This window comes from Podarcis raffonei, chromosome W, assembly GCF_027172205.1.
Source record: "Podarcis raffonei isolate rPodRaf1 chromosome W, rPodRaf1.pri, whole genome shotgun sequence".
NCBI classification, from domain to species: domain Eukaryota; kingdom Metazoa; phylum Chordata; class Lepidosauria; order Squamata; family Lacertidae; genus Podarcis; species Podarcis raffonei.
Window position 1 is genome coordinate 27,251,271 of NC_070620.1, and position 26,012 is coordinate 27,277,282.

Below are 26,012 nucleotides of genomic sequence, written 5' to 3' on the forward strand. Positions count from 1 at the left end.
GGCACGGTGCATATAAAGGAATTAACATTCCTGCGTATAGAAAACAAGCTCGTCGGTGGAAAGGTTTCCAACCTAGCCTTCTCGTGCTGATTTCCTGCTGGCGGGGATTTGATTACTTGTAATTCCGTCGTGTAAACCTGTCGATGGCCATGTGTGCCTCAGAAGATCAGTTGCTGTGGGATGTGAAAATGCTGCTGTGCTCAAGTCCTGTTTTTTATTTATTTCACAATTTACATAGGGCTTGATTGGTTTAGTCTCTAAACAATGTGCAATAAAATCAATACACAGATTTTTTTTAAAAAAACAACCAATTCAGTTAAAATTCCCGTGGGGTTTTTTTTAAAAAAAAGCAGTGCCTTCTGTGGGTTCTTGAAGTTAAGCAATGAGGGTGTTGTTGTTTAGTCGTTTAGTCGTGTCCGACTCTTCGTGACCCCATGGACCAGAGCACAGCAGGCACTCCTGTCTTCCACTGCCTCCCGCAGTTTGGTCAAACTCATGCTGCTAGCTTCGAGAACACTGTCCAACCATCTCGTCCTCTGTCGTCCCCTTCTCCATGTGCCCTCCATCTTTCCCAACATCAGGGTCTTTTCCAGGGAGTCTTCTCATGAGGTGGCCAAAGTATTGGAGCCTCAACTTCACGATCTGTCCTTCCAGTGAGCACTCAGGGCTGATTTCCTTCAGAATGCAGAGGTTTGATCTTCTTGCAGTCCATGGGACTCTCAAGAGTCTCCTCCAGCACCATAATTCAATAGCATCAATTATTTGGCGATTAGCCTTCTTTATGGTCCAGCTCTCACTTCCATACATCACTACTCGGAAAACCATGGCTTTAACTATACGGACCTTTGTTGGCAAGGTGATGTCTCTACTTTTTAAGATGCTGTCTAGGTTTGTCATTGCTTTTCTCCCAAGAAGCAGGCGTCTTTTAATTTCATGGCTGCTGTCACCATCTGCAGTGATCATGGAGCCCAAGAAAGTAAAATCTCTCACTGCCTCCATTGCTTCCCCTTCTATTTGCCAGGAGGTGATGGACCCAGTGGCCATGATCTTCGTTTTTTTGATGTTGAGCTTCAGACCATATTTTGCACTCTCCTCTTTCACCCTCAATAAAAGGTTCTTTAATTCCTCCTCACTTTTTGCCATCTAGGTTGTGTCATCTGCATATCTGAGGTTGTTGATATTTCTTCCGGCAATCTTAATTCCGGCTTGGGATTCATCCAGCCCAGCCTTTCGCATGATGAATTCTGCATATAAGTTAAATAAGCATCGAGACAATATACAGCCTTGTCATACTCCTTTCCCAATTTTGAACTAATCAGTTGTTCCATATCCAGTTCTAACTGTAGCTTCTTGTCCCACATAGAGATTTCTCAGGAGACAGATGAGGTGATCAGGCACTCCCATTTCTTTAAGAACTTGCCATAGTTTGCTGTGGTCGACACAGTCAAAGGCTTTTGCATAGTCAATGAAGCAGAAGTAGATGTCTTTCTGGAACTCTCTAGCTTTCTCCATAATCCAGCGCATGTTTGCAATTTGGTCTCTGGTTCCTCTGCCTCTTCTAAATCCAGCTTGCACTTCTGGGAGTTCTCGGTCCACATACTGCTTGAGCCTTCCTTGTAGAATTTTAAGCATAACCTTGCTAGTGTGTGAAATGAGTGCAATTGTGCGGTAGTTGGAGCATTCTTTGGCACTGCCCTTCTTTGGGATTGGGATGTAGACTGATCTTCTCCAATCCTCTGGCCACTGCTGAGTTTTCCAAACTTGCTGGCATATTAAGTGTAGCACCTTAACAGCATCATCTTTTAAAATTGTAAATAGTTCAGCTGGAATATCATCACTTCCACTGGCCTTGTTATTAGCAGTGCTTTCTAAGGCCCATTTGACTTCTCTCTGCAGGATGTCTGGCTCAAGGTCAGCAACCACACTACCTGGGGTGTACGAGCCATCCATATCTTTCTGGTATATTTCCTCTGTGTATTGCTCGGTCTCATGTCTCTCATCTTTCTCTTGGCAATGCCCCATAGATTCTCTATGGGGTTCAAGTCAGGTGATTTTGCTGGCCAATCAAGCACAGTAATCCCATGGGCATTGAACCAGGTTTTGGCACTTTTGGCAGTGTGCGCAGGTGCCAAGTCCTGCTGGAAAATGAAGTCAGCATCCCCATAAAGCTCGTCTGCGGAAGGAAGCATGAAGTGCTCCAAAATATCCTGGTAGACGGCTGCGTTGACCCTGGACTTAATGAAGCACAGTGGACCAACAGCAGCTGATGACATGGCTCCCCAAATCTCTTTTCTGATGAGAGCAGCTTTTGCATCTCATTTGGAAACCAAGGACCCAGAGTCTGGAGGAAGAATGGGGAGGAACACAATGCCAGATGCTTGAAGTCCAGTGTGAAGTTTCCACAGTCTGTGTTGATTTGGGGAGCCGTCTACCAGGAGATTTTGGAGCACTTCATGCTTCCTTCCGCAGAGAAAGATGAGAGACATGAGACCGAGCAATGCGGAAGAGCTGAAGGCTGCTATTGCAGCATCCTGGTATTCCATAACATCTCAGCAGTGCCACAGGCTGATAGCATCCATGCCATGCCACATTGAGGCAGTAATTGATGCAAAAGGGGCCCAGACTAAGTACTGAGTACATATGCATGCTTCTACTTCTGAGAGGTCCAATATTGCTTTATTTGCAGTCCTTGTTTTGCTAATTTTATTTAATATTCTAATTTTCTGAGATTGTTAATTTGGGGTTTTCTTCAGCTGTACGCCATAATATCACAATTATAACAAATAAAGGCTTGACATATCTCGCTTTGCATGTCATGAGTCTGTCTCATATATTAGTTTCACCTTTTAAGTTGAATTACTGAAATAAACGAACTTTTCCATTATATCCTAATTTTCCGAGTTTCACCTGTATGTTTTGTCAGTGAATTGGCTTACAATGAAGGTTTTCCCCAAAAGGAATGTGCAAGTGGGGGGAAATGCTAGACATGGGTAAATATTGAATGAGTGGGAAAGGGGAACAGAGAAAGCAGGGTTTGGTCCTAGGCTGCCTGCATAAAATGTCGCAGAGAAAACAATGACAAAAAGGAATGAAATAAATAAAAAGATAAATGCCAAGAGGCAAAGGCAGCCACGTCCTACACACAGCAGAACAACATAATGAAAATAGGCCCCCGCTTTCTTCAGCAAGCCTCATAGTTGGGCACAAGTGTGTGTGTGTGGGGGGGGAAATCCACATCTGTATACTCAATTCTGACTAAACTCAGCCTCCTAGAGCAAAATATACACCAGGATATGGTCAGAATCAAGTATATACTTCCAGAGTTAACTCGAAATACATTTCTTCTGGTAAATGAGCCACCATAGCTGCTAGAGGGCTGTGAAAATTGGTGTCCTGGTGAAATATGCTCAGAGTCGCAAAGTGATTTCATGCTCTTTATTCAGCTCATAGTGGTGAGGAGGAATGAATGAAATTCCCCTCAAAGTATCTGCTTTATATACATTATTTACACAATGGGCTGCACATGATTGGCTAATTCCGGAATTCTACTGTAAGCCAATCAGGTTGTGGATTCACTTCTATCTGGAGCATGATTGGGTAGTTCCTGCCAACCAATCATACTGCTGCATTGTTCTAGGACCAATCAGACTGCTGCATTCTGAATCCTATTGTTCTAGGACCAATCAGACTGCTGCCTATTGGATCCTATTGTTCTAGGACCAATCAGACTGCTGCAGTTTGGATCCTATTCAACTCAGTACATAACACCCCTCCCCTCTAAGTTCCAGTCCTGCCCGGGAGGTCACATTCATAGTCCTCGAGGTACGCCGGCGGCCTATGTGTGCGTTGCGGCCTGGGGTGTTCCCTGGTCCGGGGTTCAGGTTCTGGCTCGTGTTCCAAGGATGCTGGCTGTGATGGGGCTGTTTGGTCTGGCGCAACCGGCTCGCTCAGTCGTGGTTCTGGTTCCGGTGTCCTTTCGGCCTCGCAGGTCCTCTCTGTATTTACTGATTCTGCCTCTCCTGCTGGCCCCTTGTGCTCTATGGGCCTCACTGCCCCTCTGTTCCCTTGGGACTCCTCTGCCCTTTCCTCCTCCTGGTTTTCTCCTGGGAATCGTCGCCGTATCTGGCCGCAGTGCCGGCGCCAGCATTGCCCCCCATCCGTTAGCACCTCATACAACACGGGGCCAGTGACCCTGGTGACTGTGGCGGGTACCCATGCTGGGCCTGCCCCCAAATTCTTTGCGTACACTGGGTCCTGAGCCTCGAAGGTCCGGGGGTTCTTGCCTTCCCCCACCACTACCTCATCCTGAGCTCTATCGGGGTGAAGGCGGTCCAATCTGATTGCAAGGCGCCGACCCATTAGTAGTTCAGCGGGGCTCCGGCCAGTCGTTGAGCTGGGGGTGCTGTGCTGTGCTAGAAGGAATGTGGCAAGGCGGTACTCCCAATCCCCTTGCATCATGCGGCGAAGGGTGTCCTTGGTGGTCCGCACCATGCGTTCTGCTTGGCCATTGGTGGCAGGGTGGAATGGCGCCGAACGGATGTGGCGGATGGCGTTCTGCGCTGTGAAGGTTTGGAATTCTCCTGACATAAATGCAGTCCCGTTGTCTGAGATGAGAGTCTCAGGGAGCCCGTGGGTTGCAAACAGCCTGCGTAGCACCCGGATGGCTGCGGACGTAGAAGTGGACAGTACCAGTGCGACTTCCAGCCATTTGGTGTAGGAGTCCACCACTATGAAGAATGTTTTCCCCTGAAAGGGGCCAGCGAAGTCCACATGCAGGCGTGACCATGGTGCTCGGGCGGACTCCCAGGACTGGACTGGGGCCCTTGGGGGATCTGGGCGGGATTCTTGGCAGGCCTGGCAGTGTTTGACCCCGGCCTCTATCTCTCCGTCGATCCCCGGCCACCACACATAACTCCTGGCAAGGGCCTTCATTCTTACTACCCCTGGGTGTGTCTCGTGTAGGGCTGTGAGGACCCTTTTGCGGAGGGGCTGGGGAACAACGACCCTGCTTCCCCATAACAGGCACCCCTTGTGGGCCGACAGTTCATGTTTGCGGGTTGTGTAGCCGGCGAATTCTGGCCCGGGGCTGCTGCTGGGCCATCCTCTCCACACCCAGTCCAGGACCCGGGAGATGACCCTATCTTTCTTGGAATGGTGTGCAACTTCTTGTGCCTGAATGGGGCGGTCGGAAAGCAGCTCCAGGCTCATAACCTCTTGTGCAGGTGCTGGGTCGGGGCCTGTTTCCGGTAGTGGTAGCCTGCTGAGGGCGTCCGCATGGCCCATCGCCTTCCCCGGACGGTGAATCAGTGCATACTGGTAGCTGGCAAGGAAAATTGACCACCTGAGGACACGAGGAGACAGCACTTGGGGGGTCTGCTTTTCAGGGGCAAACAAGCCAAGCAACGGCTTGTGGTCAGTCACCACGGTGAAGGGCCGCCCGTACAAGAAATCATGGAATTTTTTTACTCCCTTCACGATTGCCAGACCCTCCTTGTCGATTTGCGAGTAGTTCCGCTCGGTTGCGTTGAGTGTCTGGGAAAAGTATGCCACTGGTACCTCTCTTCCATCCGGGAGTTGGTGTCCCAGGACAGCGCCAATTCCATAGGGCGAGGCGTCGCATGCTAGCACCACCGGCAGCCTCTCGTCGAAGTGTGCCAAGACCGAGTTTGAGACAAGCAAGTCCTTGACTGCCTGGAATGCGGCCTCCTGGCGCTGGCCCCACACCCAAGGGGCCCGCTTGTCCAGGAGTCTGTGTAGGGGCTCCGCTACCGCCGCCTTGTGGGGAAGGAAGGAATGGTAAAAGTTCAATAGTCCCAAGAAGGCCTGAAGTTCAGTCTTGTTCTTGGGCGCTGGGGCATCACAAATGGCCCGTACCTTGTCCCCAGTTGGGTGGACCCCTTCTGCGTCCACCATAAATCCCAGAAAGTCCACCTGAGGCACTCCTAGTAGACATTTTTCCCGCTTCACCTTGAGACCCGCCGTCTGGAAACGGTGCAGAACGGTGTGGAGGCGGTCCTCAAACTCCTCTGGTGTGGGCCCGGCAATCAACACATCATCGAAGAAGGGGGTGACGCCAGGAATCCCTTTAAGTAGAGAGTCCATTAGATTCTGGAATATGCCTGGTGCCACGCTGACACCGAATTGCAGCCGCTTTACCCTGAATGCTCCTCTGTGTGTCACAATCGTCTGTGCCTCTGCTGTGGCCTCATCTACTGGCAGCTGTTGATATGCTTGGGCCAAGTCCAGCTTGCCAAAAATTTTCGACCCAGCCAGGGTGGCAAGAACATGGCTGACCACTGGCACTGGGTATGCATGGGCCGTGAGGGCCTTGTTTATGGTACATTTGTAGTCTGCGCAGATGCGGACCGAACCATTAGGCTTGACGGGTGTGACGATTGGGGTTTCCCAGGGGGCATTAGGCACCGGCTCCAGCACTCCTTGCTCCACGAGCCGGTCCAATTCCACGTCTATACGGGGTTTCAGGGCGAACGGGACCCGGCGGGCCTTGAGCCTGACCGGTCGTACTGCGGGGTCAAGCTGTAGAGCAATGGGAGGGCCCATATACTGTCCCAATTTCCCATCGAAAACCCCTGGAAATTCCTTGCATATGGCATCCACGTCCACTTGTAAGCTAGTGTGGTTCACCCCGGTGACAGCTAGCCCCAGTGGTCCAAACCATGCCAATCCCAGTAAGCTAATGTAGGGGCCCTTGACCACCAGCAATTCCAGTTGCCGCGTCCGCCCTCGGTATTGCACCCTGAAGGTCCCCACCCCCATTGTGGGGACCTTACGTTTCTGGAAGTCCCGGAGGGTGAATGGGGCCGGCCTGAGTTTGGGACCCCCAGTAGGACACAGTTTCCTTAAGGTCCTTGCCGAGATTATGGATAGAGTTGAACCCGTGTCAAGCTCCATGCGGCATGGGGCCCCCTCTATCTGTACGTCAACATAAATTTTCTCTATGTTGGGGTGGGGCAACTGGTATACCTGGAAGTCCGTGAGCTCTGTCGAGTTGCCTTGGTGCGTTGGGCCCCGGGACCTGGGGCTCTTGGATTGGTCATCTGATGCCTGCCGTCGGGTGGGCCGAGCCCGACACACCCGGGCGATGTGTCCCGATTTTCTGCACTGCCTGCACTCTGCATTGCGGAAACGGCAGGTCTTCCTCTCGTGACTTTCTCCACAGCTTGCGCAGTTCCCTCCTTCTTGTCGAGGCAGCTGTGGTGTGTGGGCTGCTTGAGTGCGCTGCTGTACTCGGTGCACCTCCTCCCTGTTGGATCCTGAGTCATCGGTGAGGTCTTCGTGGTGGACCCTCGGTTGGGACGGCTGGCTCAGCTGTGCCTCTTGTGTCGACCTCTCGGCAGCTTCCGTTGCCAGGGCCTCCTGCAGAGCGACCTGGAATGTTAGGTCCTTCTTAGCGTAGAGGCGTTGTTGCAGCTTCTCATGCTTCAGGCCACCGACGAGGCGGTCACGAAGCATGTTCTCCAGCTCTGAGAAGTTGCAGAACCGGGCGGCTTGGCGGAGAGAGGTCACAAACCCAGTTATGGTTTCCCCAGGGGCTTGCCGCTTTGCGTAGAAGGCATTTCGACGAGCCACCACTGAGGGCTGTGGCGAAAAGTGCCCCTTCAGCTGTTCCATTATTGTTTTGTATGGAACAGTAGTGACGTCTTCAGGCGCAAGGAGAGCCTGGGCCATTTCAAACGTCTCCTCTCCACAGACGCTGAAGAATATTGCCCTCTTCTTGGCGTCTTCTTCATCGGTGACCCCTTTGGCTTCTAGGAGGAAGGTGAAACGGGAGGCGTACGCTTCCCAGTCTCCAGATGCTGGGTTGAATGGCGAGAAGCTGCTGTCAGTTGCCATTCTGAGTTCCTTGTGTCCCGGAGCTGAAGCCTGGATACACGGTGCGAGGCAGCGGTGCGGCAGGTGGTGGTGCTGCAGTGCTGTGTGTGGCAGTCAGCTCAGCGGGATCCCACCTTCGTCACCAGTGAAATATACTCAGAGTCGCAAAGTGATTTCATGCTCTTTATTCAGCTCATAGTGGTGAGGAGGAATGAATGAAATTCCCCTCAAAGTATCTGCTTTATATACATTATTTACACAATGGGCTGCACATGATTGGCTAATTCCGGAATTCTACTGTAAGCCAATCAGGTTGTGGATTCACTTCTATCTGGAGCATGATTGGGTAGTTCCTGCCAACCAATCATACTGCTGCATTGTTCTAGGACCAATCAGACTGCTGCATTCTGAATCCTATTGTTCTAGGACCAATCAGACTGCTGCCTTTTGGATCCTATTGTTCTAGGACCAATCAGACTGCTGCAGTTTGGATCCTATTCAACTCAGTACATAACACCTGGGCTTTTCTTACTTATTTACCCATGTATTCTCTGAAACCAAGACAGCACACTGGTTGCCGGATGTGAAAGATATTGGTATTTTTCCAGCTCTCCTACCCCACTATCATGTTCTTCATCCACAGGAGATGTTTGAACAATCTGGTATTTTTGTATGCTTGACCCAGCCTTTGTTCTGATGTCAATGTTTTGTTTTGTGGGGATTGTGAACAGGCAAATTGACGCATATCTCCTGCCAAGCCCCTTCACATGTAAAAATGGTACTTAAGGGGGCCTTATCTGAGGAGGTGAGATATCTGACCAAAAAGAGCCTTTTAAAAGCTAATCTGCTTTTGCAGCCTTGTCCCCTTCACAACATCAGGGGTTCTGAAACAGGATCTTCTATGAAGTGGACCACTCATGCTGATTCTTTGTGAGTAAATCTTAACCAAGTGTAGTGAATAGCATTTGATTAGATCAGAAGGTCGGCGGTTCAAATCCCCACGACAGGGTGAGCTCCCGTTGCTCGGTCCCTGCTCCTGCCAACCTAGCAGTTCGAAAGCACGCCAAAAAGTGCAAGTAGATAAATAGGTACCGCTCCAGCGGGAAGGTAAACAGCGTTTCCGTGCGCTGCTCTGGTTTCGGTGTTCTGTTGCGCCAGAGGCGGCTTTGTCATGCTGGCCACATGACCCGGAAAAACTGTCTGCGGACAAACACCGGCTTCCTCGGCCTGTAAAGCGAGATGAGCACCGCAACCCCAGAGTTGTCTGCAAATGGACTTAACTGTCAGGGGTCCTTTACCTTTAGTTCAGTCTTAGAGCCACAGTACTCTATTTTTTTTGGTATTCTGTTTTAACCTTCTACCTGCTGTCCCCTCTCTTTAGGCCTAATAGTTTCTTAATTTGGCTGCTTAAACATCGTTTGCCAGCTTCAGGGTTTTAGAATCTCCATGCGCGTAGACCCTTGGTATTTAGTCTACCGGGAGTTTAGGACTGAAGTTGTAAGTGCCCAGCACACTCTTCTCTGGTGTGTATGTTTGAGAGAGAATGGGCTGATGCTACATTCTGAGTAAATCACAAAGTTGTAGGTTGAACAGAGTAGTGCTGGGGCACTGGCTCAGAACCTTTTTTAAAAGCAGTTGCTTTTGTGTACCCTAGGTTCCCTCCCATCAGGGGCTGGAGTGGTGGTGACAGCAAATACCGAAGAGTAAGATCCACTGGTAAACTTGCAGGGTTAGTGTGTTGCAGCTGGGCAACCAAGGCGGTCAAGGAAAGCTATCCTGGGCCACACACCCGCTTTGTCACAGGGATAAAATCAGATAAGCTCACACTAGTACACAAAAATGGCTATGACACATATTGGGGTGATCCAATAAGACTTTTATAGCATTTCATACACCAACCAACAATGGGTTCCACAGCAGCCTAGAACTGGATAACCTGGCCCTGTAAGAGGAAACAAAAAAACCAGACTGAGTATACAGCCAACAGCAACTGAAAGCATTTTTAATTTTGTAGCTTCCCCACCACCACCCATTTGCAAAAGAGGCTCATCACTTGCTATCAGCTAACCAGGACCACTCCCAAAGACTAAAGATAAACCTAGACAATGATTTCAAACCTGTATGATTGTGGGTCCCATATAAGGCACCCTGAAAAGTATAGTTTTTCATACTATTTGAATCCACTGCACTCCTACAATTTTTTTTTAATTTTTAATTTTTATTTTAACGTCTTGCGAGTCTTGCGATTTTTTCCCGCTCCCCCCCTTTTTCTAAGCCACTAAGCCGCTAATAGCCTTTTAGCCGCTAAGCCGCTAAGCCTTTAATAACCGCTAAGCCGCTAAACCGCTAATAGCGCTAATCCGCTAAGCCGCTAATAGGGTTGCTTCGCAAGATGAAAAAACCGCTAGACGAAGAGACTCGCGGAACGGATTATTTTCGTCTTGCGAGGAACCACTGAATTATAAAACAATATTTCTTTCCGTTATTATCACAGAGCTTCTTGAAAACCTACAAACGTTAATTGACAATCACATATATTATTAATATACTCTGTAAATTTATTCCAGTCCTCGGTAAATCTCCGGTCTCCCCGGTTCCGAATTCTCCCCGTTAGCTTGTCTAGTTCTGCGTATTTCATCAACTTCATTCTCCATTCTTCTTTCATCGGGATTTCTTCCTGTTTCCATTTTTGTTCCACCAAAATTCTTGCCGCTGTTACTGCATATAAAAACAACTTCTCATCCTTCTTTTTTATGTCGTTTCTTAGTATTCCTAACAGAAAAGTTTCTGGTTTTTTAGCAAAGGTATATTTCAACATTTTTTTCAATTCATTATAAATCATTTCCCAGAAACCTTTCATTTTTTTACATTCCCACCACATATGGTAGAATGTTCCTTCTTTCTCCTGACATTTCCAACATTTATTACTCACTTTATACATCTTTCCAAGTTTTACTGGTGTAACATACCATCTATATAACATTTTCATAACATTTTCTTTTATTGTAGTACATGCAGTAAATTTCATTCCTTCTTTCCACAATCTTATCCAATCATCAAATTGAATATTATAACCAAAATCTTTGGCCCACTGAATCATTGCAACTTTAACCCCTTCATCCTTAGTATGCCACTCAAATAGTAATTTATACATTTTTGATAAAATTTTAACATCATTATTCACAATTTCTTTTTGAAATCTAGATTTTTCATCTTGAAAACCTCTTTCCAGCATCTCTTTTTTAAACATCGCATTCAGTTGGAAATAGTGTAACCAATCAAACACATATTCTTTAACTTCATCATATGGCTTCAGTTTCCATTTATTTATTTCTTTTATAATTAAATTCTCATATGTAATCCAACTCCCCGTCATATTAATCTTCTTAACACTCATTACCTCCAGTGGCGACAGCCAAAATGGAGTTTTAAACTCTAATAAATTTTTGTACCTATTCCATACTTCAATCAGCGGACCTCGGAAAATGTGATTTTCAAAACCTTTATGCACTCTTTTTTTCCTCATACCATAAATATGCGTGCCAACCAAATCTATTATCATATCCTTCTAAATCCAAAAGTTCTGAATTTTCCAACTTTATCCATTCTTTCACCCAGCAAAGACATGCAGCCTCAAAATATAACTTTAGGTCTGGCAGGGCAAAGCCTCCTCTATCTTTTGCATCCGTTAAAATCTTAAATTTTATTCTAGGCTTCTTGCCCTGCCAGACGTATCTTGATAATGCTCTTTGCCATTCTTTAAATATCGTAACACCTTTAATTATTGGTATTGATTGAAATAAAAATAACATTTTTGGTAGCACATTCATTTTTACCGTTGCAATTCTTCCCCAAAATGACAACTTCATTCTTCCCCACACTTCCAGGACCTTCCTAATTTTGTTCCATACTGGTACATAATTATTTTGAAAAAGATTGATACACTTGGGAGTTAATATAATCCCAAGATATTTAACTTTCTTAACCACTTCCATATCTGTTTGTTGCTGAATTCTTTCTATTATCTCTTGGTCCATATTTTTAACCATTATTTTCGTTTTGCTCTTATTTAATTTGAATCCGGCAACTTGTCCAATGCTCTATCTCTTCTAACACTTCGCTAATACTTTTAATAGGGTCTTCTATTGTTATAACCAAATCATCAGCGAAGGCTTTTACCTTATATTCCTTACAACCAACTGTCACACCTTTTATCAAATCATTACTTCTTAACGCTCTCAACAAGACTTCCAGGACCGATATGAATAACAATGATGATAAAAGACACCCTTGTCTTGTACCCTTGGTTATAGCAATATCGTCTGTCAGTACATTATTAACAATTAATTTTGCTCTTTGTTCAGAGTATATTGCCTTTATACCATTTACAAATGAATGACCCATCTCCATAAATTCTAGATTCTTTAACATAAATTCCCAAGAGAAATTATCAAATGCCTTTTCCGCATCAATAAATATCAACATCGCTTGCTTATCTTTCTTATTAGTCAAATATTCTATTATATTTCTTATATTTCTTATGTTATCTTTCATCTGCCTCCCTGGCAGGAATCCTGTTTGATCCTTATGTATCAATTCCTTTAATATCTTTTTCATTCTATTTGCCAAGATGTTAGCAAATATTTTATAGTCATTATTCAATAGCGAAATTGGCCTATAGTTTTTAACTTGAGTTAAATCTGAATCCTGCTTGGGAATTAATGTTATATATGCTTCTTTCCATGTCTCTGGTATTTGTCCTTCTTTCAAAATGTTGTTCATAACTTCTACCAATGGTACAAGTAAGATGTCTTTCATTTCTTTATAATATCTTGCACCAAATCCATTCGGTCCCGGAGTCTTCCCACTTTTTAATTCTTTTATAGCCGTTTTAACTTCTTCTATTCCAATTGGTTCATTCAATTTATTTTTATTTGTCACTGGAATCTTTTGCACCCCTTTCTTCTTTAAATAATCTTCTATCATCTTTATCTTAGATTTCTCTTTTCTTTTATATATTCTTTTCTTTTTATATTCTATAAAAGTCCACAAATCCTTTCCTTATTCCTTTCGGATTCTCAATGTCTTGATCTTCTACTTTAATCTTTTTAATTATATTTTGTTCTTTCCTTTTTTTAAGTTGCCACGCCAGCCATTTTCCGGATTTATTTGCAAATTCAAAATTCTTTTGTTTCATTCTTTTTATGTTCCACTCTACTTCTTTATTAACTATCATAGCAAATTGTGTCTGAAGTAATTTTATACTTTGCTTAACTTTTTCATCCTTAGGTCTGTTAATCAATTTTTTTTCATTCTCCATTATTTATCTTAAGATTTCTTTTTCCCCTCTTTCTCTCAATCTGTTTTTTATTGCATTTTGCTGAATAAAGAAACCTCTCATGACCGCTTTACTAGCATCCCAGACCATATTAATTTTTGTTTCCTTATTTATATTGTTCACAAAATAGTCAGTTAAACATTTCTGTGCTCTTTCCACAATGTTCTGATCATCGAAGAGACTCTCATTTATTCTCCACCTGAATGATTTTTCTTCATACCCTTCCAGAATACCTTGGATGGCGTTGTGGTCAGATAGGACCTTAGGTTGGATCTCAATTTTTGTAAATCTTGAAATTAATTCATTAGATATCCAAATTTGATCAATTCTTGACATTGATTGATTTACTTCTGAATGAAAGGTAAATTGTTTCTCTAATTCCTTTAATTCCTCACTTTCTGCCATCAAGGTTGTGTCATCTGCATATCTGAGGTTGTTGATATTTCTTCCGGCAATCTTAATTCCGGCTAGGGATTCATCCAGCCCAGCCTTTCGCATGATGAATTCTGCATATAAGTTAAATAACCAGGGAGACAATATACAGCATTGCAGTACCCCGTTAAAAACCTCAGATCGAGCATTCTGAGGACCTGGTGTTCCGGCAGGTACCCATTGCGACTCCCTCGCTTCCCGGTAAGCTCTGTTAGAGCCTCGAGAGTGAGTAAGCAGGGAGACAATATACAGCCTTGTCATACTCCTTTCCCAATTTTGAACCAATCAGTTGTTCCATATCCAGTTCTAACTGTAGCTTCTTGTCCCACGTAGAGATTTCTCAGGAGACAGATGAGGTGATCAGGCACTCCCATTTCTTTAAGAACTTGCCATAGTTTGCTGTGGTTGACACAGTCAAAGGCTTTTGCATAGTCAATGAAGCAGAAGTAGATGTCTTTCTGGAACTCTCTTTGTTGTTGTTGTTGTTTAGTCGTTTAGTCATGTCCGACTCTTTGTGACCCCATGGACCAGAGAACGCCAGGCATCTCTGTCCTCCACTGCCTCCCGCAGTTTGGTCAAACTCATGCTGGGAACCTCGAAAACACAATCCAACCATCTCGTCCTCTGTCGCCCCCTTCTCCTTGAGCCCTCCATCTTTCCCAACATCAGGGTCTTCTCCAGGGAGTCTTCTCTTCTCATGAGGTGGCCAAAGTACTGGAGCCTCAGCTTCACAATCTGTCCTTCCAGTGAGCACTCAGGGCTGATTTCCTTCAGAATGGAGAGGTTTGATCTTCTTGCAGTCCATGGGACTCTCAAGAGTCTCCTCCAGCACCATAATTCAAAAGCATCAATTCTTCGGCGATCAGCCTTCTTTATGGCTGGAACTCTCTAGCTTTCTCCATAATCCAGCGCATGTTTGCAATTTGGTCTCTGGTTCCTCTGCCTCTTCTAAATCCAGCTTGCACTTCTGGGAGTTCTCGATCCACATACTGCTTGAGCCTTCCTTGTAGAATTTTAAGCATAACCTTGCTAGCGTGTGAAATGAGTGCAATTGTGCGGTAGTTGGAGCATTCTTTGGCACTGCCCTTCTTTGGGATTGGGATGTAGACTGATCTTCTCCAATCCTCTGGCCACTGCTGAGTTTTCCAAACTTGCTGGCATATTGAGTGTAGCACCTTAACAGCATCATCTTTTAAAATTTTAAATACTTCAGCTGGAATACCATCACTTCCACTGGCCTTGTTATTGGCAGGGCTTTCTAAGGCCCATTTGACTTCATTCTCCAGGATGTCTGGCTCAAGGTCAGCAACCACACTACCTGGGGTGTACGAGCCATCCATATCTTTCTGGTATAATTCCTCTGTGTATTCTTGCCACCTCTTCTTGATGTCTTCTGCTTCTGTTAGGTCCTTACCGCTTTTGTCCTTTATTATGGTAAACTTTGTACAAAATGTTCCTTTCATATCTCCAATTTTCTTGAACATATCTCTGCTTCTTCCCATTCTGTTGTTTTCCTCTATTTCTTTACATTGCTCGTTTAAGAAGGCCTTCTTGTCTCTCCTTGCTATTTTTTGGAAATCTGCATTCAATTTCCTGTATCTTTCACTATCTCCCTCGCATTTTGCTTGCCTTCTCTCCCCCGCTATTTGTAAGGCCTTGTTGGACAGCCACTTTGCTTTCTTGCATTTCCTTTTCATTGGGATGGTTTTCGTTGCTGCCTCCTGTATAATGTTGTGAGCCTCCATCCATAGTTCTTCAGGCACTCTCCAGCTTACTTCTCCAGAAATGCAGGTTCTTACACTTTAAAGGAAATTTAGAAGTCACTGCAGGATTAGGAATGTGGCACTGAACTAAGGAGTTGATATTGTAGCAACCTTTCCCAGACATTTAGGAAGGTTACCTGCTTCTGCTTAAAAGTCCTCCTTGGGAGAAAAAAAATGAGGGGGAAAAGAATATGCTATGTTACAAGAACTCTGGAAAGTGCTTGTTTCCATTATCAAAAAGTTTCTCCTCAGTCACCACCATCTTCAACAGCACTGTGCCAGTTGGGTTCACTACCACCTTCAAAGGTGAAACCCAGTTGTGCAGCCCCAAATCCATGCTGGTGGGAAGGATCTGCTGGATGGAGCAGGCAGGGTTACAAGCTAAGCCATTGCCAAGGAAGGCAGTAGAGAAGACAAAAGCCTGTGGTCCTCCAATCTCCTGACGGTTCAGCACAGAAATGGTAAAGGCTCTGCCCGACAGGGGCCGCTCCCACAGCTCAAAGTTGCTTTCCTGGAAAGACACAACATCCAGCTGCAGTAACAATCACCAGGGATGGGGAAGCTGTGGCCCTCCAGATGTTGGGCTGTTAACTCCCATTGGCCACAGCCAACCAGCCCAATAGCCAGGGATGATGGGAGCTGTAGTCCATCAGCATCTGGAAGGACACAGTCTCCCCATCCCTGCTCTGTAGACATACAAAACTGCTTACAAACAAAACAGCAAAGACGACAAGTAAAGTGTGCTGGTCCGGGGGGTGTGTGTTACCGTGAGGCGTGGTCAGAGTCCAGTCCTGGTTTGGGGGTCTGGAGACTGTCTGTCAAGGGCGAAGCAGGGTCCAAGGCAAGGAGCCAGGCGTGGTCGGGAACTCCAGAAAAACAGGTCTGGGTGCTGGCAGAAACAGGTTTCCAACGACGTTGCTCCTGCAACCTGGGACTGGGCTGACTGGCCTTTATCTCCTCTGGGGCCTAGGGCAGTCCTGGCCCACAGGTGACTCGCCTCTCCTGGCCTTAAGGCGAGCACTCCTCCTGAGAGAACTTAGTTCCCTCCGCCTCTCTGCCCTGAGCCTCTGCAGCTCAGGAGAGGCTGGAGGGTTACTGGACCCAGAGGCCACCTCACCTTCCCCTGACAGGGCTGGGAGAGGAGCACCTGCAGGCAATGGGTCCTCAATCACCCCCGGAGCCAGAGTGGATTCATCTGGTGTCTGCTCCTGAGGATCCGACACAGGTGCGGGCCCTTCAGATTCAAGGCCCTGCCCCGGCTCAGCCGGCCCTGGAGGCGGGGACTCCTGTGCAGGCTGGGATTCCTCCGGTTCAGCCTCTAAATCAGATTCCCAGGCCATCACATAAAGTTTATGAAACCTTATATGGTGAACCCTTAAAAAACTACTAAAAGGGCTTCAAGGACAGAACAGTAAAAGATTGTGTTGGGGACTCCCTTGCTCTTCAGGGAAGGGTGTTCCATAAACAAGGGGCCACCACCAACGAGGCTGTCTCCCTATCTAAATTCCTCTAGCAGGAGCACCAGGAGGCCTCTGATGGAGATCTTAAGATTTCAGCAGCTTCATACTGGAGCAAGCAATCCTGTGATAACCCTGATCCAATGTTATTTATTGCTCTAAAGCAGAGCTAGGAACCTCTTGCTCTCCAGATGTTTCTGGACTGCACTCAGGATATTTATAGATCTATTCAAAATGGGAAACTTCATTTAAATTGGGAACAGGGAATTTTGGATGCAGGGCCCAAATGAAAACCTCCAGACCTCTATCTCTGTCTCTCCAGTCTTGTTTCATGCTTTCCTTGATTTGTATCGTCCAGCTGTAACTATCTTGGAACTGTGATGCTGCCTTTCGCTTGCCTGGATGGAAAGGGTGTGGGTGTATGTGTGAATAAACTTGGGAATTTTGCACAGAATGCAGCCTTCAGGTTTCCCCTAACTGAATGTGGCCCTCAAGCTGAAAAGGACCACCCACCTCTTATTTAAATGGATCATCTAAGGAAGGGAGAAAGATGGCTTGCCGCAGCTTGACTCCAGATGCGCGTTTCTTGGGCTCCGGGAGACGCGCACTCACCAAAGGGGTGAAACGGGGGTTGTAAGGCTTCATGACCCCTCAGAAGGTTCAGGAGGGCTTCCAGAACCTAGAAGGATTCGCTGTGGCATGGGAAGGTCTCCAAAAACGAACCTAGAGGTTCAGGAAGGAGACCACGGGCATCGGTAACAGTGTTCCCTCCCCCCAGTGAGAAAGCCTGATTTTCAGGGCGTCCTGGCGGCAGAACTTCCACAGAACAACAATGACGAGTTTAGATCCCCGGTTAGTATGACTAAAACTTTGAAAAACGGCATTAATGACTTTCTATATTAATTAAATTTACGCAAACTCTGCTTACACGTGCTCCCAGCTCGTATAAGCTGGCTGGGAAAACTAACCGGAAGAGCTTTGTTTAACCATACAGTCGGGTAGTTGACACAAGTGAAAGAGGAGGTCAATCCTGAGGTATATAGAAAACAGTGCCTGGGAAAAGCCAATGTCAGGAAAAGAACTTTTATTTACTGGAGGTTGGAAGTGACAGTATAGATTAAAACATTATCGGATAAGAAACAAAAGAGATTGGAGTAAGGAATATCCCCCACACACCCCGGTAACAGAAGCTTACCGGGTGTTTCTCAGTGAAAGTGGAGAAAAGCTGAAATGGAGGGGAGAAGCAACAAAGCTTAAAGACATTATCACCGCTCCAAAACCCAGTGCTGGAGTCTGGTAACCAACCAGACTCTACTTAGAAGGAAACTGTTTAAAATTGCAGAAGCAAATGATTCACAGTGATTTATGGGACCACCTGGTGAGAGGAATGTGTGCGTCTCTGCTGAAAATCTTCTGGAAAAGGCTTAAGGTACTTCCTCCCCCCCCCCTTTTGAACTACGTATTGAGACTGGAGACAAAGGGGTTGCTTTAGAGAGCATATTCAAAAGGAGAATGTGAAAGGGGAAACAGCTGAGTCATTGTTGCAAGCTGCTCCCTCTCTGGGGGCCATTTTTGTAAGCTGTTTCTTCCTCCTGGGAAACAATTGGCTACAGAATAATGAGCAGAGAGACAGAGAGACAGAAGAGGAAATAGAGACGAGGAGACCAAGAGAGACAGAAAGAAGGAAGCAACATACAACAGAATACTGGCATCTGGAGGACAAAACTGGAATAGCTTTTAAACTGTGGTTTTGCTGGAAACCTTTGGAAAAGGTCTCTGACTCCTCTTGCTAACTTGCTAACATGAGTGTTGATGAAATACACTGACAGATACACTTTTTGAGTTACGTATCGAGATTGGAGTTAAAGATAAAGAGGCATCTTTGTCAAAAAGAATTAAAAGACATTAAAGAGAATTTAAAAGGGGAAAATTGGAGCTAAGGTTGCAAGCAGCTCCCCCTTTGGAAAAAAATGGAAAGAAATTAATGAGGATTTGTTGTTATAACATCACATCTATATCTTCCTTCGATTTAAATTCTCTCCCGGTCTTTATATTTTTAAGTGAAAAGTGCCTTAAGTTTATTTTGGGGTTGCTATCTGTTCTTTCTTCCCTTCTTCTTTTGGGGTTGTTTCCCCCCCCTCCCCCCTTTTTCTTTTTTCTTTCTTTTTCTTTTCTGTCTTGTTCTTCTTTCCGCTCCCCCTCTCCCCCCTTTTCCCTTCCTATTATTATTACCTTCTTTTGTTTTTTTTTTGTTTGTTTCTGTTTTTGCTCTGCTGTTTTTTTTTTGGGGGGGTGTTTTTTTCTTCCTTTTCCCCCTCTCCTCCTTTTTTCGATTCTACTAAGATCATTGCCTAGTGGTTATTAAACCTTCTGGAAGAGGGTATAGGGTTATAAAGGCCAGGACTAGCCGCCTGAGAAACAGTTTCTACGCAAATGCAATTCTGGTTCTAAACACAGCATAAGGAGTCTCTATAGTATAGTGTATTTTTTAGTATAGTGTATTTTATAGTATAGTATAGTGTATTTTAAAATGGGGTTTCAGAGTTTTTAGGGGTTTTTATAGTATAGTGTAGTGTAGTGTAGTATAGTATAGTGTATTTTAAAATGGGGTTTCAGAGTTTTTAGAGGTTTTTGAATGTTTTATGTAGTTTTTCAATTTCATTGTTCTGTATAGGACAATGACAATAAAGATATCGTATATCGTATGGATTTAAAAATAATAACTTGGAATGTAAATGGTTTGGGCCATTAAGGAATCTAAGTCTGGAAAGACACCAGGGCCGGATGGCCTCCCGGCCATTTATTATAAAAAATTAGAGGATGTTCTCTCTGAACCTCTCAAAAAAATTATGAATAACATTCTGAAAGAGGGCGAGATGCCCGAGTCATGGAAAGAAAGTTTTATTACGCTAATTCCGAAACAGGAAACAGATCAGCAAGTAATAACTAGTTTTAGACCCATATCGCTCCTTAATAATGATTATAAATTATACGTGTATATTTTAGCTGAAAGAACAAAAAGAAGCCTCCAGAAGATTATCCATAGTGATCAAGCAGGCTTTCTCCCCGGTAGACAGATTCAGAGCAATACAAGAAATATTATAAATCTGCTGGAATACCTGGATTTAAGAATAGATAAACCAGCCATTTTAATGGCAGTGGACGCGGAGAAAGCCTTTGACAACGTATCCTTGACGTTTATGAATGGTATGTTGCAACAGATGGAATTTGGAGATCAATATTGTAAAGGTATTCAAGCAATATATAACAAACAAAAAGCTAAAATTATAATAAATGGGAATATAACTCAGGAATGCGAAATTAACAAGGGGACGAGACAGGGTTGTCCGCTCTCTCCGTTAATATTTATCTTAACAATGGAAATTCTAAATAAACAAATCAGAGAGGAAAAAATATTAAAGGGATAAAGCTGGGGAGTAGTAGTTATAAACTGAGGGCGTTTGCTGACAATCTTATTATAACAACTGAGGATCCGAAAGAGAGTCTTACTAAAGGGCTGGAAATCATTCAAGAATATGGAAAGGTTTCTGGATTTGAATTGAATATCAATAAAACCAATTATTAGTAAAAAAAATCTACCACCAATAGAAAAGGAGGAAATTGAGAAATTAACAGAATTAAAAATATATTCAAAAATCAAATATTTGGGAATTTGGCTGACATCTAAAAATATAAATCTTTATGAAGAGAATTATGTTAAGTGCTGGGCAGGAATTAAAAGAGATATGGAGAGGTGGAGTAAGTTAAAAATATCATTTTGGGGCCATGTATCTGCAGTTAAATTAAACATTTTGCCAAAGATGCTTTTCTTGTTTCAGACTATTCCGGTTATTGAGAAAACAGGTTGCATCAACTGCTGGCAGAAAGAAATATCTAAATTCATTTGGTCAGGGAGAAGACCAAGAATAAAACATAAGGTCTTAATAGATACTAATGAAAGGGGAGGCTTTGGCCTCCCTGATTTAAAATTAAACTATGAGGCTGCCTGCTTTTCGTGGATGAGGGACTGGTTCCTTCTTAGTAATACAAAGGTGCCTCGCGAGACGAACGCCTCGCAAAATGAAAAACTCGCAAGACGAAAGAGTTTTCCGTTTTTGAGTCGTTCCGCAAGACGAATTTCCCTATGGGCTTGCTTCGCAAGAAGAAAGCCCATAGGGAAATCTCTGGGGACCTCTTTTAAATGCTGGCGGTGGGGAGCAAAGCCTTTCGCCCCCCTCCGGCCTTCAGAAGAGGTCCAGGAAGGCCGGCGGGGCCGAAAGGCTTTGCTCCCCACCGCCAGCATTTTAAAAGCGGTCCGGGATAGCAGGGAAGCGCGCTGCGCTTTCCCGCTATCCCGGACCGCTTTTAAAATGCTGGCCATCGGGAGCAAAGACTTTCGCCCACCGCCGGCCTTCAGATGAGGTCCTGGACCTCTTCTGAAGGCCGGGGGGGCAAAAGTCTTTGCTCCCCCCCGCCTGCCTTCCTGGGACAGCGGAGACTTCTCCGCCAATCCAGGCTGCTGCTGGAGCTGCTGCAGCAGACGTGGAGGCTGCTCTGGGAAGAGATCGGGGAGTGCTGTGTATGTTGAGGGCTAACGTGGACGCTTTGCTGTTACCCCCCTTGAGGGTCTCAAGATGGCCCAGGCTGCCTGGCAGACTCTGGAGAGGGTTTGTGACACCACAGCGGGAGCCGAGGGTCACGTGGGGGGTGAAGGCCATGTTCCTGAAACCACAGCTGGGAGCTGCTTTTTTGTCTCGGGGAGGCTATGTGATGAAGAGCCCCATAGACAGAGAGCCGGGGTTCAAGCTGCAGACCCAGGCTGTCCTGCACCCAGGAGTGGGGGTGCAGGAAGGAGTGGAGACAATGTAAGAGCTTTTTCCTCCAGACGTTGCTACAGATGCAGGTCCCTCTCCTATGTCATGAGACTGTCCTGTAGAGGTGTCAGAAGTATCCAAGGTCATCTCCTGTGGAAACCAACAGATTAACACATCTGCGAAGCAGGGGAAGCTGAAGAAAAGGGGAACTGGCAGAGACGGTTTGGAGCAAAGGCACTTGGCAGCTTCCATGGCGACAGTCAAGGACTGTAACCAGGGCAACATGCTGATCTTTGTGATCGACAGTGGAGCATCGCACCACCTAGTGCCCTCTGGTGGTTTTTTGCATAACTGCACCTCTGTAAAATCTGGAAAAAGAGTTTGTCTTGCAGATGGAAGCAGATGTGCTTTGACGATGTCTGGCTCACTGTTTTGTTCTTTTTTAGAGGCGTCAATTGAGGCTTACATGTGAGGAGAATCAGAACTTACAGGGTTAAACAGTTCTGTGTGACGTCTCATATTCTGAGGTGTGGTTTTGTTCCCATCCGGGAATTTTTCCTTTGTGTGAGTTACTTTCGTTTTGGCTGTTCAGCCGGAGAAGATGTCCGCTCGATTTCCGGGTTGATTTATGATGTTTTTCTACTCATTAAAGACTGTTTAGATTAGCAAGAAGTCTGCATACAGTCTTTGATTTATCACCCACACAAGGCACCTTTCTGCTGCTGCGATACTCTGCTGAGAACCAGGAAGAGAGCTTGAGGCTCAGATCAGCACAGGGAAGTGTGCCGGGCTCCATTACATTTCAGCAAGTTATGGAAGCTTTTGCCATGTCGTGCCTGTGGGGGGGGGGGAGAAGCAGGACCAGCTGGAGCTCCTGCCTAACGTTTGAGGCAGCGAAGCTCGCTGGGGAAGACATCATCTTCAGGACCGGTTGCCAAGAGGAGCTGCTGGAATGTGAGTAGGCTCAGCCCCGGGGGAGAAGATGGCAGATGGCCAGGAATCATTCACAGTTCCCTTCGAGAGATTAAATGGACATAACTGGGAGGAGTGGTCCAGGAAAGTGAAGGCCTGGCTTGTAGCCAAAGGTCTGTGGGAGGCCACGCAAGGAGCCCTATTGCAAGCACCAGCTGGGGCTGCAGCAGCGATCGTTGCAGCTGCCCATGCTTCACATGGAGGGACGCGGGTGGCGCTGTGGGTAAAAGCCTCAGCGCCTAGGGCTTGCCGATCGAAAGGTCGGCGGTTTGAATCCCCGTGGCGGGGTGCGCTCCCGTTGCTCGGTCCCAGCGCCTGCCAACCTAGCAGTTCGAAAGCACCTTCGGGTGCAAGTAGATAAATAGGGACCGCTTACCAGCGGGAAGGTAAACGGCGTTCCATGTGCTGCGCTGGCTCGCCAGATGCAGCTTTGTCACACTGGCCACGTGACCCGGAAGTGTCTGCGGACAGCGCTGGCTCCCGGCCTATAAAGTGAGATGAGCGCACAACCCTAGAGTCTGGCAAGACTGGCCCGTACGGGCAGGGGTACCTTTACCTTTATAGCTCTGTTGTAGGGAACATGCCCTATTTCCTGCTGCACGGTAAGAAGCCCAAGGTGCATTTCTTCTGTGTGTTTGGGTGCGAGGCTTGGTTTCTTGTGCCAAAGGCCCAACACAGGAAGGGTGACCCAAGGTCCCGGAAAATGATCTTTTGTGGGTATGAGCCTGGGACAAAGGGGTGGAGGTTTGCCTATCCAGAAGGCGATCAGTACAGGATTCTAGTCAGCAGGAGTGCTGAGTTCTGTGAGCAGAGTGGGTGGACACGGATCCATGGGAATCCTGATGTTCTCTCAGAGTGTCTGTCTGATTCTGCTGAGGAGGGAGAGATAGACGCTGAACCTGATGCTGAGGATCAGGTCTCTGACCAGGAGCAGGAACACGGAAGGGCATTTCCACAGGCTATTCAGCTAGAGCAAAAGAGTGCACCTTCATCTCCCATCAGTCTGGTGCAGAAGGTCAAGAGACGCAGTAAGTCAGAGAGGGAGTCTTCTGATGACAAGGACACACTAACTGGCCCCAGTGGGTCAGAGGGGGCACCTGTGGAAGTACTCAGACATTCCACACGCACAATGAAAGGGGTACCTCCTGAGAGGTTCGAGGTCACTAGCGTGTGGGTTGGTTTAGCGCAATGTGAACCAGAGAGTTTTGAGGAAGTTCAACAGTTGCCTGAAGCAGAAGCCAGGAAATGGCAAGAGTCAATGGGAAAGGAGTTGAACTCAATGACGTTTTTAGGTGTGTTCTCCATGACGAAGCTGCCAGCAGGCAAGCAGGCCGTGATCTGTCACTGGGTTTACAGGATTAAGCCCACAGCGTCTGGAGAACCACAGTACAAGGCTAGGCTAGTAGCCAGAGGGTTCCCGCAGTGGAAGGGGCTGCATTGCACTGAGGTGTATGCTCCTACTTCCCGGAGTGAAACTCTGCGTGTGCTGCAGTAGCTGCTCAAAGACGGCACCAAGTGCACCACTTTGATGTGGATGTGGCTTATTTGAACTCAGATCTGAAGGAGGATCTGTACGTGCTACCTCCTTCAGGGTTTGAGGGCAATGAGCCAGGTGTTGTGTGAAAACTACACAAGTCTATTTATGGTTGGAAACAATGGGCCAGAATTGGAACATGTGTCTGAATGAAGCTTTGGAAAGCTTGGGTTTCCAGAGGAGTCTTGCAGACAGTTGTCTGTACCTGAAGGGGTCAGGAGAGACACAGGAGGCTGTCCTGGTGTTTGTGGACGACCTTCTGTACACGGCACAGACAGGTAGACAGGTGCAAGGTTTTGCCAAAGAGCTTGGTAAGCAGTTTAAGCTCAAGAACCTTAGTCCCGTTCAGGTTTATCTGGGAGTTAAAATTGCTAGGTCTGAGAACGGAAGCTCTTTGCTCAGTCAGAAAGGCAAGACTGATCAGCTGCTTGAGAAGTTCAGGATGTCTGACTGTGCAGGGGTCAGAATGCCCATGGAGACAAGCTACGTGAAGGACAGTCAGCTTGGGGAGCGTTCTGAGTTCCAGAACCCTGAGGTGTTTCAGTCAGCGCTAGGGAGTCTGTTGTATCTCTCTCAGTGGAGCAGACCGGACATAGCGTTTGCTGTGAATCTGCTCAGCAGAGAGGCTACAAAGCCCAGTGTGAATGCCTGGCTAGGCATCAAGAGAGTGATGAGGTATTTGCAGGATACCAAAGATTTTTGCCTCACGTTGTCAGCTGAAGGTGACACACTACTCACGTGCTGGACTGACAGCAACTGGGCAAATCTTGGAGACAGGAAATCTGTGTCTGGACTGGTAGTAAAGTTTGGGGGATCTCTGGTTGGGTGGAAGTCCTGGAAGCAAAGTCTTATTGCACTTTCCTCTACTGAAGCCAAGTTCAGTGCGTTGTCTGATTTGTGCAGGGAGCTGGACTTCTACTGGTGTTTGATCCAAGAGATCTGTGGGGATTGTTGCTTGCCCATCACTGTTTGAGAGGACAATCAACCCTGTCTTAAGTTGGCAGAGTCTGGACACTTTAAGTCCAGAACCAAACATTTGGACATACATTTCCAGAATGTGTGTCAGAGTGTCCAGGCAGGTTTGATATGGCTGAAGTACTGTTCTAGCCGGGAGAACCTAGCTGATGGAATTACTAAACCCTTGAGCTTCCAGCATCATGGGGAGTTCTGTGAAGGGTTGTGTTTGGGGTAAGTGGTTATACTTACAGTTTCCCTCAGGATGCGAGACGAGAGGGGGTGTGAGGAGAATCAGAACTTACAGGGTTAAACAGTTCTGTGTGACGTCTCACATTCTGAGGCGTGGTTTTGTTCCCATCCGGGAATTTTTCCTTTGTGTGAGTTACTTTCGATTTGGCTGTTCAGCCGGAGAAGATGTCGGCTCGATCTCTGGGTTGATTTATGATGTTTTTCTACTCATTAAAGACTGTTTAGATTAGCAAGAAGTCTGCATACAGTCTTTGATTTATCACCCACACAAGGCACCTTTCTGCTGCTGCGATACTCTGCTGAGAGCCAGGAAGAGAGCTTGAGGCTCCAATCGGCACAGGGAAGTGTGCCGGGCTCCATTACATTCCAGCAGTTTTTTGCGTAACTGCACCTCTGGAAAATCTGGAAAAGGAGTTTGTCTTGCAGATGGAAGCAGACGTGCTTTGACTGTCTGGCTCACTGTCTTGTTCTTTCTTACAGGTGTTGATTGAGGCTTACATCGTCCCTGAATTGTCCTGCTGTCTGTTATCTGTTTCTGCTCTTGTTGCTGACAGCTTCAGAGGTTTTTTTTTGAGAATAACATGTGTCTCATTTCCAGGGGTGGGCGACAGCTGATCAGTGTGGAATGCAAAGATAGGCTGTTTGTGCTAGAAACCTCTCTTG